This window comes from Protopterus annectens, chromosome 9.part0, assembly GCF_019279795.1.
Source record: "Protopterus annectens isolate FY-2018-M chromosome 9.part0, PAN1.0, whole genome shotgun sequence".
Lineage (NCBI taxonomy): Eukaryota > Metazoa > Chordata > Ceratodontiformes > Protopteridae > Protopterus > Protopterus annectens.
In genome coordinates, this window is record NC_056743.1 from 1,856,438,770 (window position 1) to 1,856,453,484 (window position 14,715).

Sequence of the window (14,715 nt, forward strand, 5' to 3'; positions counted from 1 at the left end):
CCTTTTTCTCCCAAAAAATAATAAAACATGGGCCTCTGTTCCACAACTATATATATATATATATATATATATATATATATATATATATATGCCCCATACATAGATATTCAATTTGCCTGTGTGTCATATTGACACACCTGATTTGGTCCAATTGACCATATAAAATTATTTTGTTGTTGTCACCCATCACTGTGTGCTGACTCTCCAAAGTCAAGAAATTGTGTGCACAATTGCACATTTATGTTGTTAAGAACTGGATAGCTATGGTGCTCTGTCCTCTATACCCTACCCTTGTGCAAACATCCTGGCATGAAGCTGAAAAAAGTTGACTGATAATCCATTGGTTTACAACAGCAAATGTCTATGATATTCCATAATGTTAAAAGTGTCAATGTCCAACACAGAAATGCAATGTATAAGAAGGACAGTAGCTGAATTTTAGTAGAGAAGTATGTAATTACATGTGACAGTCATAGTGATGTTACAGGTGTGGCCACGGTGGTGCAGTGGTTAGCATTTTCGCCTCTCAGCAAGAGGTTCTCTGGTTCAATCCTCAGCTGGGGTGCCTTCTGTGCGGAGTCTGCATGTCCTCCCTGTAGTCGCTTCAGTTTCCTCCAGGTGCTCCAGTTTCCTCCCACATCCCAAAGATATGCTATAGGTGGATTGGACACTCTAAATTGGCCCTAGACATGAGTGTGTGTGTGTGCCTTCTGTGGAAGGTTGGTCCCCGGGCTGGCAGCTCGACATTGTAAAACTCCACTGCCAATCATGAGCGGACATGTGATCTGCTGTGGCAACCCCTAACTGGGAAAAAGCCAAAAGAAGAAGAAGTCATAGTGATGTTACAGTGTCTTGTGCACACATATGCATCGGTCGCACATCCTGTGATGCACAGTACCATTTGTACCAAACTGTGAATTTTTAAGTCCTAATGTGATATTTTACATTGCTAAAGTCAGTCTTCTTCTGTTTTGCTTGTGACTAATACAGTGCTTTCTACATTGTATAACTAGATAGGTAGGAGGTTCAATGCTCAGCATGTGAAACTTTGGAGTGTGTGTGTCTATATAAATGTGCATAACGCTTGCTGCTGTATTGACTTTCCCTGAGAAGAATGCATTTAACTCTTAAAATAGTTCTCTTTTCCCACTTTTTTCTGAAATAAAGTGATGAGGTCTTTGTGAAAAAAGTGCACTCCCTCTCTCCTTAAGAATCAGACTTCTCCTGTGGCACTTTCAACTAATACAGTGCTTTCTATATTGTCTAACCAGATAATTAAAAGGTATAATGGTCAGCATGGGAAACATGTGTATGTGTGACTGTGTGTAGTAGTTGCTGTTGTGTCCACATCCTCTGAAAAGAACACAGTCAACTCTTCACACAGCTCCCTTATCCCTCTTTTTACTGATGCATCCTCTCCGCAAAACAGTGCTGAGGTCATTATGCCAAAAGTACACTCTCTACTCTTAATGGTCAGACTTCTACTGTGGCACCTCTGTTTCTTACACTATTCTCTAGAATGTGTAAATGGATAGGTAGGAGGTTTGAATGCATATTACTCTTCTGCAAATATAGGCAGGTTGGCAAGCCCGCCTGCACCTCTACTATGTAAATATATCAAGTCCGAGATTGCACTTCATTACACTAAAGTGCAATCTTGGAGTTGATATATTTAAGTAGCGGGGGGTATGGGGGGTGCAGGGTGGCTTTCCCCCCTGCTTATACTTGGAGAAAAGGAATATGGTTTGTGTTTTATTTGTTTCAGTATGTACTTGCACTCGAATATAATAAGTGTTGGTATCCTGTGTGTTTTCAGTATTTGGAATTTCAGTATTTTGAGCTTTAGAGATTTTGGTTTCAGTATTTTGAATTTTGAGATTTTGAGATTCAGGATTTTTAAGTGGGCCCATATGTGTGTGTGTGTGTGTGTGTGTGTGTGTGTGTGTGTATATATGTATATATATATATATATATATATATATATATATATATATATATACACACACACACACACACACACACACACACACACATATATATATATATATATATATATATATATATATGTGTGTGTGTGTGTGTGTGTGTGTGTGCAGCTGTACAGTGTTATTGTACACTTTGACATTTTACCATAAACATCCAGCTAATAAACAGTGGGCATGTCATCCATTAAAATGTGCACTGTCCCAGCTGTACCTCAACATGTCATGTTGTGCTTGCAATTCAGGCACTTCATCTGTAACTTGGGATCTTAGCTAGTTAGTTCAAGTCTAGCCATGACTGGTCAGACTATATTGTGTCACTCTTATTGTGACTGTACATGTTGCTATCACTGGATCATAGGATCACAGGAGGTTACTAGGCTAATGGCCCTGAGGCCCTCACAAGCCAAGCTAGGAGTTTATCCCCAAAAAGAAACCTAAGTCAGCACTTGTCACCGCTGTCAATGAGGGATACAAGTGGAAGCCCTGGGACAAATTTGTGGTTTCCATCCACTCATCAAGGTTGTGCTTGAAGAGGGTCAGCAAGATAATCTGTTTGACATGTATGGGAAGTTTATTCCAGAGACGGGGCAGCCTCTGGGAGACAAACCTGTCTCTGCAGCAGGTTTAGTTGATGTTGCATATTAGATTCAGGCCTTTCAAGTGGGTAATTATGTGAGGAGTTAGACTTATGGATATGGAGCATCTCTAGTAAGGTAGGGTCTGAGATTGCCTTGTAGGCAAGACACAGATCACCTCTGAGCAATCTGTATGATACTGAGTAGAGTGATAGTGATTTGAGCCTGTCTGCATAGGACAAGTGTTGGAGGCCATGGATTCTCTTTCTGAGGTATTTCTGCGGCCTTTCCAGTTGGTGCTGATGTTTGGAGAGGTACATTCCAAACGGGACGTTATACTAAATTATTGGTCTAATGAGGGAGGAGTATAAAGAGATAATAACCTCCTTTTTTCTGGATGCAATCCCTTCACTTATGAGATGAACCAAGTAAAAGGCTTTTCTGACCAGTGCCGCTACATGATGGTCTTATGTAAGATTGTTTACCCAGGTCTCTCACCACAGGTTGTTTGTTTAGGGGATTGCTATTGATGTGGTTATAAGTAGGGGCCATGTTTTTGCCGAATGGTATGATGATGCTTTTTTTTTGCTTTTGCTTGAGGCCATGACTTGTGGGACTCTCTTACAGTATAACATCATTCAGTGAGCCAATGACAACATCCAACTTACAGTCATCTGCAAACTTAGTCAGCCACAGGCATTTTGTCTTTGCCTGGACCTCTGAGAAATATATGCCAAACAGTAGGGGTCCCAGGACAGATCCCTGGGGAACTCCACTAGTGACAGTTCTGCTATCAGATGTGGATATACCTATTTTGACTTTGACCATCCTGTTGGTGATCCAATGGCCACCCACATAATAAGATATGGATTTACACCAAGTTGTGTTAGCTGTTTGATGATGTCTGAGTGGGTGATTGTGTCAAAGGCCTTGGCCAAGTGTAGGTAAGCTGTATGTACTGACTTTTCCTCATCCAGGGCCTTGGTGACAGTCTCAAAAATGTCAGCCAGGTTCAACAGGCAAGATCTACCATTGCTGAATCTGAACAGAGTAGAGTCAAGTGCTTTGAGATTGCCTATTCCTTGTTTATGAGATCCATAATAATATGCTCCATGGTGTTATAGATCAGACTTGCCAAGCTAATGGAGCAATCGTTTCCAGGGTCAGTAGTGCCACCACATTTGTGCAAGGGGATGACAATGGCATTTCTCCATGCTGCTGGAATGAAGCCTGTACTTAGGCTGTGGTTGAATAGTGTGCTCAATAGTAAAGTCAGTTCTTGCTGGAGATGGTGCAGAGCACAGTCTGGGATACTAGCAGGTCCCATAGAAGCTGTGATCTTTGCCTTGGACAAGGCCTTTAACACGATCTATAGAGATGTGAGATGCAGGACAAGTATCAGGGATGTCAACAGGGCCTTTGGAGAGACAGGAGATTGAAGTGTGTGCTGAACCTATCTGCTAGCAGGTTAGCTAAGTCAACAGGATCAGTGTAAGTGATACTGTTAAGTACTAATTCAGAACAAAGCTGGGCTTTGCCATGGAGGTTCCTGGCATAACTGTGGAAGGCTTTAAGGTTTCCCTTTGTTTTGGAGGCTAGTTTTGATTCATAACTGGCTTTGGAGTTTTTCACTAGTCATCTAATTTGCATGTTGACTCTAAAAAGGGAGTTTTTCCAGTTTGGAATTTGTTCCTTTTTACCCTTGGCAACAGTTTCTTCCTTTAGTTGTAAAGCCTGTTGATAGAGGATGTCCACCAAACAGGTTTCTGTTTCCTTGAGGAGCAGGTTTAAGTTCTGTTGGGTATGGCTGAGTCCATACAGTTGTACAGGTGCTTGTATACTCCATTTGCGTACTGCTCAGCGTAGTTGTCTGTATCCTGTAAGGGGGCCAGTGGTGTGAAACTACAGAAACTCTCCCTTAGGGGGTTGTAGTCAGCTTTTGAGAAGTTTTTTAGCTTGATTATGACCGGAGGGAGTTGGGTTGGATAGAAACTTCGAACAAGACAGTCTGATGATCTGATCTCAGCAGGGAAGAACATACTATAGGAGTGGTGCAGTGGTTACCCTTGTTGGTGAGAAATGAGTCCAGAATGTTATCTCCCCTTGTGGGATAACAACTGTTCTCAAAAACACCTGCTGTGTACATGAACAGATATTGATTCCTCTTACAAAATCTCTGATAATTTCAAATACAGCAATGCTTTTATTCAGAGTAATGGTGTCATATGATTACATTTTCCTTACATAACATATGTCAGAAGCATTTTACTCTGGCACAACAGAATGACATGACATTCTGTATGTTGTTGTTTTAGCGTACAGCAGTTACAGGCACAATATCCCTTGCAGCAGTAATATGATGTAATGCCTTTAAGTAGCATCATATCGCATAACTATAGTGACACTTCTACAGTGGCACATTCATACCATCATATGTCACAACTGTAGTGACACTTCTACAGTGGAACTGTACAATATCATGTATTTTCTGTTAAATCCAACAAGACAATAGGACCCAGACACAGGCGAATTTTCCAGTATGCAAAAACACGTTTATTAAAAATACATAAGCACTTTCACAGTTGTACTGCTTCTTCAGATGTCATTGTAACAACTAAATGAATGCTATTATATACTCTAAGTACTCAGAAATTAATTTATCAAATGGCCAATTAAAAACATTTCACTTAAACACACAGGAGCACTAACAATACATAAATATGGATCTATATTATAATATCGACATCTTAAAAGTTGAATACCACTTGTTCAGCATGAAAATGTCGAACTCCAAGATTGCTGAACAGCCAAATCACCGATTTCTTTCCAACAGAAAGAAATCAGTTGGCCATTCTGTTACACCTGCCCTTTCCCTGACTGTAGTGTGGTCTTGGAGTTAGAATATTTAGTTGGGGGGTCGGGAGTGTGTGGGGTAAATCCCCCCCACTTAAATATGTTTGTTTTTGTGTGGCATTGGTGTTTGGCCAACCGATTTCTTTGCTGTTCGGGAATCTCGGAGTTTGACATTTTCGTGTCGAACAATTGATATTCAGCATTCTAAGGTGTTGATATTATAATATAGACCCCCATAAATACATATTGTTACATATTAAAATCTAAAACATATATAAAACAATAAATACAATCACCTAGAAATGAAATAAAAGCATACTTTTTTTACATTCTTCACCTAATGGTCTAGATTTAAGTTTTGGTTTTATAGGCAAATTATCATTTAATCCAAACCCATGGTCACCCCTTAATCTAATAATCCATTTGGCCTCTATTTGCTCTGCAATATTTCTGATATCATCTCATTGTACTCTCATACACTCTCCCAATGGCCATGAACTTAAACCTATGTTCAGGATTTGTTGCTTGTAAATGTTTGGCCAGAGCACTAACACTATTACATTTACTAATATAATAGACATGCTTTTTTATTCTTTCTTTAAATGTTCCATCAGTTTTAGCTATGTGAAACTTAAAACATGGTATGCAATAAGCTAGATACACTATATGTTCAGAATCACAAGTTGCATACACATTAAATCTGTTCATTTTGTTTTGATCGGGATGTGCAAAACGTGTTGTACTGTCTATAAACTTATATACTGAACATCTACCATAAAGTAGTGTAGCCCTTATACTAAAATTTCTCCATCCACTATTAAGATAACAAAGTTACCTCTTCAAGGACTTCATGTTTTTAAAAGGAAAACTGGTTTGAGAATCCACAATTTCTTTAATTTCCTTATCTGTAGTTAAAATGTTCTAGTATTTTCTAATTGCTTTCATATAAGACTTAACATTAGTAGAATAAAATAGGGGAACCTTCAATTTTCTTGTTTGCGCCACCATATATTCTTGTGTATTGCTACTAGTTCTTTCACAAAGATATGGCTTGGCTCTACTTGTTCTCAGTTGCTTAACTTCACTAATACCATTATTTACTTTCTTTCTTCCATAGCCTCTTTCCTGTAAAGCATTTTCTAAGTAATTAGCCTGACTGATGAAGTCTTGATCATAAACATTAACCCCAGGATTCAATAAACTCTGTGTAGGAATAGTGTTATCTACACGGAGTGAATGGTGTCTGCATCTGCATAGCCTTCTCAGCAGTGCACCATTCATATTAATGAAGACGCACTGTTGAAAACAGATCTGCAGACATGAACACTGAATGAGTGCAGGGGGGCATGTTGCAGTAGTGTCCACAGATCCAACTTGCCCTCTGCACTCTCAAAGTGCTGTACGGCACTTTTTAAATGCTTTCAGTGTCAGTGGACACTGAAAGCAACTAATAAAATATTAAACCAGTGTCCATGGGCACTGAAAAAGTTAGTAGGACGTGGAATAAATGCAGGGTCTGTGTGACCCAAACTCTGGACAAAAAGAAACCAAATGGGGGGACAAAGGTCCATATATAGAGACAGATTTGAAGTACAGCTCTCATAAATTTAGAAAGTTGATAGAGGAACAGGGTTTGCATTAACATACATTTACTGAAGGAAATAGAAGTCTGAAACTGAAATGTATGTCATTATCTAGTGCCTTCAATCCTGAGATCATCCCACTGATGTGCAGAAAACCATGAATGTTATGAGGAACAAAACAAAAAATATGAGCCAAACATCTGGACAGTCTGCAATAATCTGGACAGTTGAGAGGTATGCGCATAAGAAATCTAGATAAAGCAATTAAATAAATGTGGGACAAAGGTACCAAAATAGGGCAAATCTAAAATATATTGCACATACAGACTTCGACAGTTTATAGAATGACAGGTAGTGCATTACCAAACATGAATCAGCATTAGTATTAATATATGTAATTAAAGTGGCTGTATTATTTGTTTCCATTATAGGTGAAGTTTAAGGGCAGCTGAGTGGGTTTGCATGTCACAGCACTTTGCTCAGCATTGCTTAAACATCACACTGGAGCTAAATACAAATGTATAGCTAAAATCCTCATTGGCAAGGTAATGTAGTGGTTAGAATTCCAGCTTTGCATGCAGCATTTCATGGTTTGAGTAACAAGACAAACCCTTCATTTTTATATGGGAAAGCATTGCTATTTTTTTAAATGATGTAGCAATTAATATTTGTTAATCAGGGTACTGTAGCTGGTCTATAACTGAAGTGTCAGTGGATATATGTTATGAAACCACAATGTACGCACATGTGTCCCATACAGTACAGTCACACCCCAAGGTAATGTCATGTAAGCACATAGGGAATGTAATGTAAAGTAAAATATATGCACTTAATAATATGTCAGTAATGAGTAATTAATGTCCAATTCAAGACTGTTTTTGCCCTGAAAACTAAGCATTGCTTAGCAGAATTCAGATCTGCTTAGCCGGTTTCAGCATTGCTTAGAAATCTATTCTTAGCAGTATTCAGCCCATTTGAGTGGAATTGTGCACTGCTAAGCACCGTTCAGCATATACCCCTTTAAGCACTGCTCAATTCAGCTTAGCAGGTTTGCACACTGCTGAGCTGTGCACATCATTTTCAAAATGGTCCAATAATGGCAAAAGGCAGAAATATGGCCTTATTTAAACTGCACAGGTGGGAATATAGCCAGAACCTGTTGTAGTTTAATCTCTGCAGGAACTATGTCTGGCAAGGGAGAGAGATAGCACACTTTCGGGCACAGCACTGGGGCATCTTGGAGTCCTTGGTCATGGCTGGGTTCCTTGTTAAAGACCATGACCACAGACTGCTGCAGGGCCAGTACCAAGGCTCACAGTACAAAGCGGAGGCCTCGCACTGTCTGACACATGATCTCACCAGTGCTACTGGAATCCCTTGAATTGGAAAACAGGTATGGCACCATTATGCCAACATAAAGTGTAGGAAGAAGGCACTCTTGGCCCAATGGATCCAAGAAGCTCAGGACCAGAATGCCCCAGTAGTTTGTAAGTATCTCATCCATAGGTGTACCAAATTCTAGCCTGAGTATGCAATAGACAGGTATGCATAATGTTTGTTTTTTTCCCTACAGCTGCAGAGGAGAGGGCTAGTAATGTGAAGGCTGGTGAGTGCAGATCTATCTTGCAGTATATAGTGCAAAAATAAGAAGGAGTACATTGCTTACTACCAGTATGTATAGTGTGCTCTGTGTCTACTGAATAAATAAAGTTTGTCAGACTAATATTGATCTTCAGGATATGCAGTTATAAAGCACTGTGTCATGTTACTCAAATAATGATTTATACCAGAAACTGTTATGTTTACTCTAGTATGTTGTTATAGAAATATAATATGTACAGGTTCTTCAAGCAAATATGGCTTTGACAGCATGCATTAACTGAGGTTGTTCTGAGAACCAGCTGTTATGCAAAATTGTAGATTGTGGAGCTGTAAAACAAGATATAAATGAAATATGAAATATGTCCTGCACTAAGATCTGAACCCTGAATAGTAATGTGTAATGTATTATAGTGTGCCCCCTGCAGCATTGCCTTAAGTTAAACTTTGCTTTCCAGATTGTAGTATCTCAAAGGAGTAATACACAGTACAGTAACTATCTGTCATGCATGAATCTCAGGATTACAAGGTCATAGGTTCATAGGTTAATAGGTAGGTACTAGGCTATCTGCCTGAGGGTGTTTATAAGTCTAGCCAGAGTGTGTCAGCTTTCGCTGCCCCATTGATTAATTAACTGATCCTCTGTCAAGCAGAGCCAATGAAGTGATCCCAGGGGTGTATTTTCTGTTACCCATCCACTCGTCAAGGTTTCTCTTGAAGAGTGTTAGTGAGGGGCTCTGCCGTATGTAATTTGGAATTTTGTTCCAAAGCATGGGGAGTCTCTGTAACAGGAATCTATCCCTCCAGCATGTTCTAATAATTATTGTGGTGAGGTTTAGCTCACAAGAGCGCATGGCTCACAGTGACTTGGATTTCTTTAGTTGGAGCATGTCCATCAATTCTGAGTTGTACATGGCTTTGTAAGTCAGGCAGAGATCACCTCTGAGTAAGCGATATGCTACTGAGTACAGCAAGAGTTTTTTTCAGTCGGGTTACATAGGACATGTGTTTGAGGCCAGGAATCCTCTTAGTGAGGTACTTTTGTGGTCTTTACAGCTGTTGGAAGTGTCTTGTGAGGTACATTCCAAATGGGGTGTTGTACTCTATGATGGATCTAATGAGTGACAAGTAGAGAGGCACTATAACCTCTTTATTTCTAGATGTGAGCCCTTTTGTAATTAGATGGGCCACATAGAAGGATTTCCTAACTACTTTGGCAATATGATTGTCAAAGGAGAGAGTACTATCTACCTGGGTCCGCAGATCTCTTATTACCTCTTCTGTATTAAGGGGGCTGCCACATATGTGATAATTCGTGGGTGTTTTGTTTTTCCCAAACAGGATGACTATGCATATTTTGGCATTTAGCTTGAGGCCATGACTTTCACACTAGGTGTCCGTCTCAGTAAGGCCCTTTTGGAGGATGTCCATGTCAGCCAGAGAGTCAATTATGGCTCCCAGTTTGCAGTCATCAGCGAACCTGTTTAGCTATATAGCCAAAGTTTTTCTGTGTTTGCCTGTACTTCTGAGAAGTATATGCTGAAGAGTAGGGGTCCCAGGACTGAGCCTTGCGGAACACCACTTGTGACTGGTTTAGAGTCAGACCTGGAGCCCACTATTCTTACCGTGTGAGTTCTGTCTGTAAGCCAGTTGGTAACCCATCTCAGGACGTAGGGGTTTATGTTCAGGCTGGTGAGTTTTTCTGTAATACCCAAGTGGGGAATGGTGTCAAAAGCCTTGGTGAGGTCAAGGCAGGCTGTGTGAACCACCTTTCTCTCGTCTATGGCTTTGGTGACTGTCTTGAATAAGTCAACCAGGTTTAGTAGGCATGATCTGCCCTTAACAAAGCCAAACTGGGTTGTGTCAAGTGTTTGGAGGTTCCCAATGTCTTTGTTAATGAGTTCCATGATGATGCACTCCATAGCCTTGCAGATCAGGCTAGTCAGGCTTATGGGGTGATAGTTACCAGGGTCATTTGTGGCCCCGCTTATGGGGTGATAGTTACCAGGGTCAGTTGTGGCCCCTCCTTTGTGGAGGGGAATAACCATTGCTGTGCGTCTTTCTATGGGTACATAGCCTGTGGAGAGGGAGAGGTTGAACAGCGTGTTTAGGTGGTGGGTTAGTTCATTCTGTAGTTCATGCAAGATGCAGCCTGGGGCACCATCTGGTCCCATTGACACTGTGTTTTTGGCTTTTGAAAGGGCTGTTTTCACCTGTGCACCTGTGAGTTTTTGAACACTACACTTTTCTGGTATTGTTGTGGGCCCTTTTGGAGGTGGGGGGGTGAAGTTTGCACTGAATCTATCTGCCAGGGTGTTGGCAATATCAGTAGCTTCAGTATATTTTGTGCTATTTTGCACTAGTTCAGTGCATATCTACGAGTTGCCACTTAGATTCTAAACATAGATAAAGAAGGCTTTGTGGTTATCTTTTGAATCCTTGACTATTTTTCTTTCAAAGTTAGCCTTGGATGATTTCATGAGGGACCTTAGTTTCTCAATGATACTGATCAGGGATGTCTTTCCTTCTTGGGATTTGTTTTTTTTTTCTGAACTAGTTTTCTCCTTGTATTGTATAGCCTATTTATTGCAGGGATCCACCAAACTGGTTTCCTTCTCTTAGTGGAGTGAGTCTTGGTTTTGCTAGGGATGGCACGAGCCATGCATCCTTGTAGATGCTCACAGAGTGCATTTGTAATGGTTTCAGCATTTTGGGCAGCGTTATCCTTTAGCGTGGGGGGCTGTGAAACTTGTCACCTCTGTCTTAAGTAAGTTTTCTTTAGAAAAGTTTTTTACTGTGGTTTCCTTAGTTGGGGGTGATGGTGGGGTGTGAACATCCAGAGTGATTAGTTTATGGTCTGATCTAACCGGTGATGGGTTGACCTCCGGTGTGGAACACCTGTCGCCCATGTTGGTGATGACCAGGTCCAATATGTTTTCACCTCTGGTAGGGGAGTTTACCAGCTGATCCAGGGCATTTGAGTTGATGACTGGCTAAAACCTCACATTACCAGTGAGCAAATACTCCCTACTGGTTATGGCATACTAAGAGTAGACCGGCAAAACAAGAAAGGAGGTGGTGTAGCTATAATATTTAAACAGCATCTAAACATCCAGATCTTAAAATCATCAGCTCCACAAATAGGCAATGAAGAAATAATATATACCAACCTCAAAATAAACCAAAACAAAACCATCAACATAATTGGATGCTACTTCCCACCTGGCCAAAACATCCCTTCACTAGAAAACCTCCTCAGCTGGTCTACCCACCATCTCCCCCAAGAAACTGTAATTTTATGTGATTTCAATATTGACTGGCAATCCTGCTCGGGCAACCATCCAACCCATCATGTAAACCTTCATGGCTTCACCCAACTAGTCCAGTCACCAACCAGGATAAATAAAAACTCCAGCAAGCACACTACCCTGGATTGTATACTAGTCAGTAAGAGCCCCCAGTCATAAATAACAGGCTGCTTATCCGATAGCCTCAGTGATCACTCCCCAACATTCCTACTCAAAATATACCTATACCAAGCTAAACCTGTCATCTACCGTCAAATACGTAAAAAACAAAACTTTAGCCCACTCACATTCATCTCATCCCACAAAAAATGTAACTGGCATCCTCCAAAGTACCTCAGTCTTGATGATGCAGTTGAATGTTTTAATACTACCTTCCTGAGCATCCTTAATTACCATGCCCCCATATGACTTTCCAGAACCAAAGCACAACCCTCCCCATGGCTACAGAAAACAACTAAGTCAGAAATGAAAAACAGGGATAAAGCCTGGGAGAACTGGCGCAAAACCAAAACCCCCTCAACTAGACAGAAATTCCTAGAACCACGCAATAGAGTCAAAAAGCTAATAAAACAGGAAAATTCCAATACTACCAGGCTGCCCTAGACTCCTCCCAACACAGCCCCAAACAATTCTGGTCCTCCATAAACTCCATCCTCCACCCAGGTAAAGTCAGTACCCCTCCTCCTAACATCCCTCACTCTTACGAAAATATTGCTACCTCATTCAACACACACTTCACACAAACCATACTATCTCTAGCTAAACAACACAACCCCCCTCCCCTCCAACCCACACCTTCAACTAGTAATCTCCCCACTGCCTTCTATTTTTCTCCTGTACCTACCTCCAACATAAAAAAACTCTTAACTAAACTTAAGCCCACCAAATTAGCAGCAGACAACCTCCCAAGTGAATACCTACAAATCGCAGCTGATGATCTGACTTACCCAGTATCCATCTTGATTAACCGATCTCTGTCAGAAGGTTATGTTCCCACACTGTGGAAAGTATCACATATAATTCCCCTCCACAAAGGTGGCCCCTCAACAGAACTAACCAATTACCACCCCATAGCTATTCTCTCTCCACTCTCCAAAATACTAGAAAGATGCATACACTCTCAGGTCTCAGACTACCTCCTTACTAACAACCTCCTTTCCAATACTCAGAATGGTTTCTGACCAAACCATAGCACCACCACTGCCTTACTCTCCTTTACTAACACTATCCTACAGCATAAAAACAATGACTATCTCTCCTCTGCTACTTTCCTAGACCTATCTAAAGCATTCAACATGGTCCCACACAAACATCTCATTTCTATCCTCAATAACCTATCCTTCTCTCAATCAGTCACCAATTGGTTTCAGTGTTACCTGTCTGACCACCAACAATCCGTTGTATGGCAGAATGGCATATATCCCCAACTACCTGTCTCCATAGGGGTTCCCCAAGGAGCCATCCTTGGACCCCTACTCTTCTCTGTTTTCACCAATAATCTAGCTTCTGCCACCAAACATGGCACACTCATACAATACACAGATGACTCAACCATCATCTGCTCAGCCCAGTCCCTACCCAAACTGCAAAAAGTCACACAGGAAGCCTTTTCCTCTGTTGAAACTTAATTATCCAATGCCCAGTTAATACTCAACCCAAACAAAACTAAACTACTCATCTTTCAACCCACCAAACATACTCAAAACAACTCTCACTTTAACATCACAGCAAAAGACAACAACACTATATACCCAACTGAACACACCAAATTGCTAGGAGTGGAAATAGACAGTAAACTAATATTTGACATTCACATATCCATGACCATAAAAAAAGTCCACAAAAAACTAGGAGCATTATACAGAACTAAGCAACTTCTCACCAAAGCAGCAAAGATTTCAATAGCAAATTCCCACCTTATCTCCATCCTACTTTATGCCTCTCCAGTATATATCAACCTAAGGCAATGCGATCTAAACAAGCTAGAGACCTGCTACAATAAAATCACCAAATTTTCCACAGGGGCATCCCACCGTAGTCACCACTGTCTCTCATTTGCTGAACTGGGCTGGCTTGAACTCCCTCACCTCCTTCAATGCTATCAACAATCACTCGCTCACAAACTAGTAAACCATCCACTAAATGTCATCCCTCCAGAATCGACTCCAACCCTATCATACCACCAGACCACTAATATCCAGCAACAAAAATCACTTGCAGATCACTAAAGCCAATAACTCTGCTGGTGAAGCACTATTCTCTTGCTCCATAGCCAAATTATGGAACTCCTTCCCACCCACAATTACTTCCGTACCATCATGCACCCACTTAAAAACTTTACTAAAAGTGCAACTAAAAACATGCTGGCTATGCCCTTGCAACTCCCACTCTAATATCACCCACCCCATCCAACCACTACCTTTCTTTCCACCTCACTAACTACCTTGATTATAGCAAGCTCAGATGCCCATAAGCCTAGTACTTATTATACAGCAGGAACTTCTTATTTTAACATTTGTTAATGTCTGTTATGTACTTCACAGATAAAGATTCTAGTTGTCTACTGATGTACTATGTTCTTAATCTGTAAATATGTTTATAATTAATTGCTATGTTAATCAAATTGTTAATCACTATGTAATCCAATGTAATTACTGTCTGTTTATTTTAACTGTCAAGCTTTTCTCCCCGGGCCTCCACTGAAAATGGACCTACATCTAGTCGGACACTCCCGGTCAACAAATTTAAATAAATAAATAATAAATAAATGAATTCCAGGAAGCGTTGGGCCTGGGAATTTGTACTTGAGTAG

At 40.6% G+C, this 14,715-nt stretch overlaps 1 protein-coding gene across 1 annotated transcript in view; it reads right to left on the reverse strand.

Moving 5' to 3' along the window:
• LOC122810806 (tyrosine-protein phosphatase non-receptor type substrate 1-like) overlaps window positions 1-14,715 on the reverse strand; it is a 201,261-nt gene that overhangs the window by 130,360 nt on the left and 56,186 nt on the right. The window lies entirely within an intron of this gene.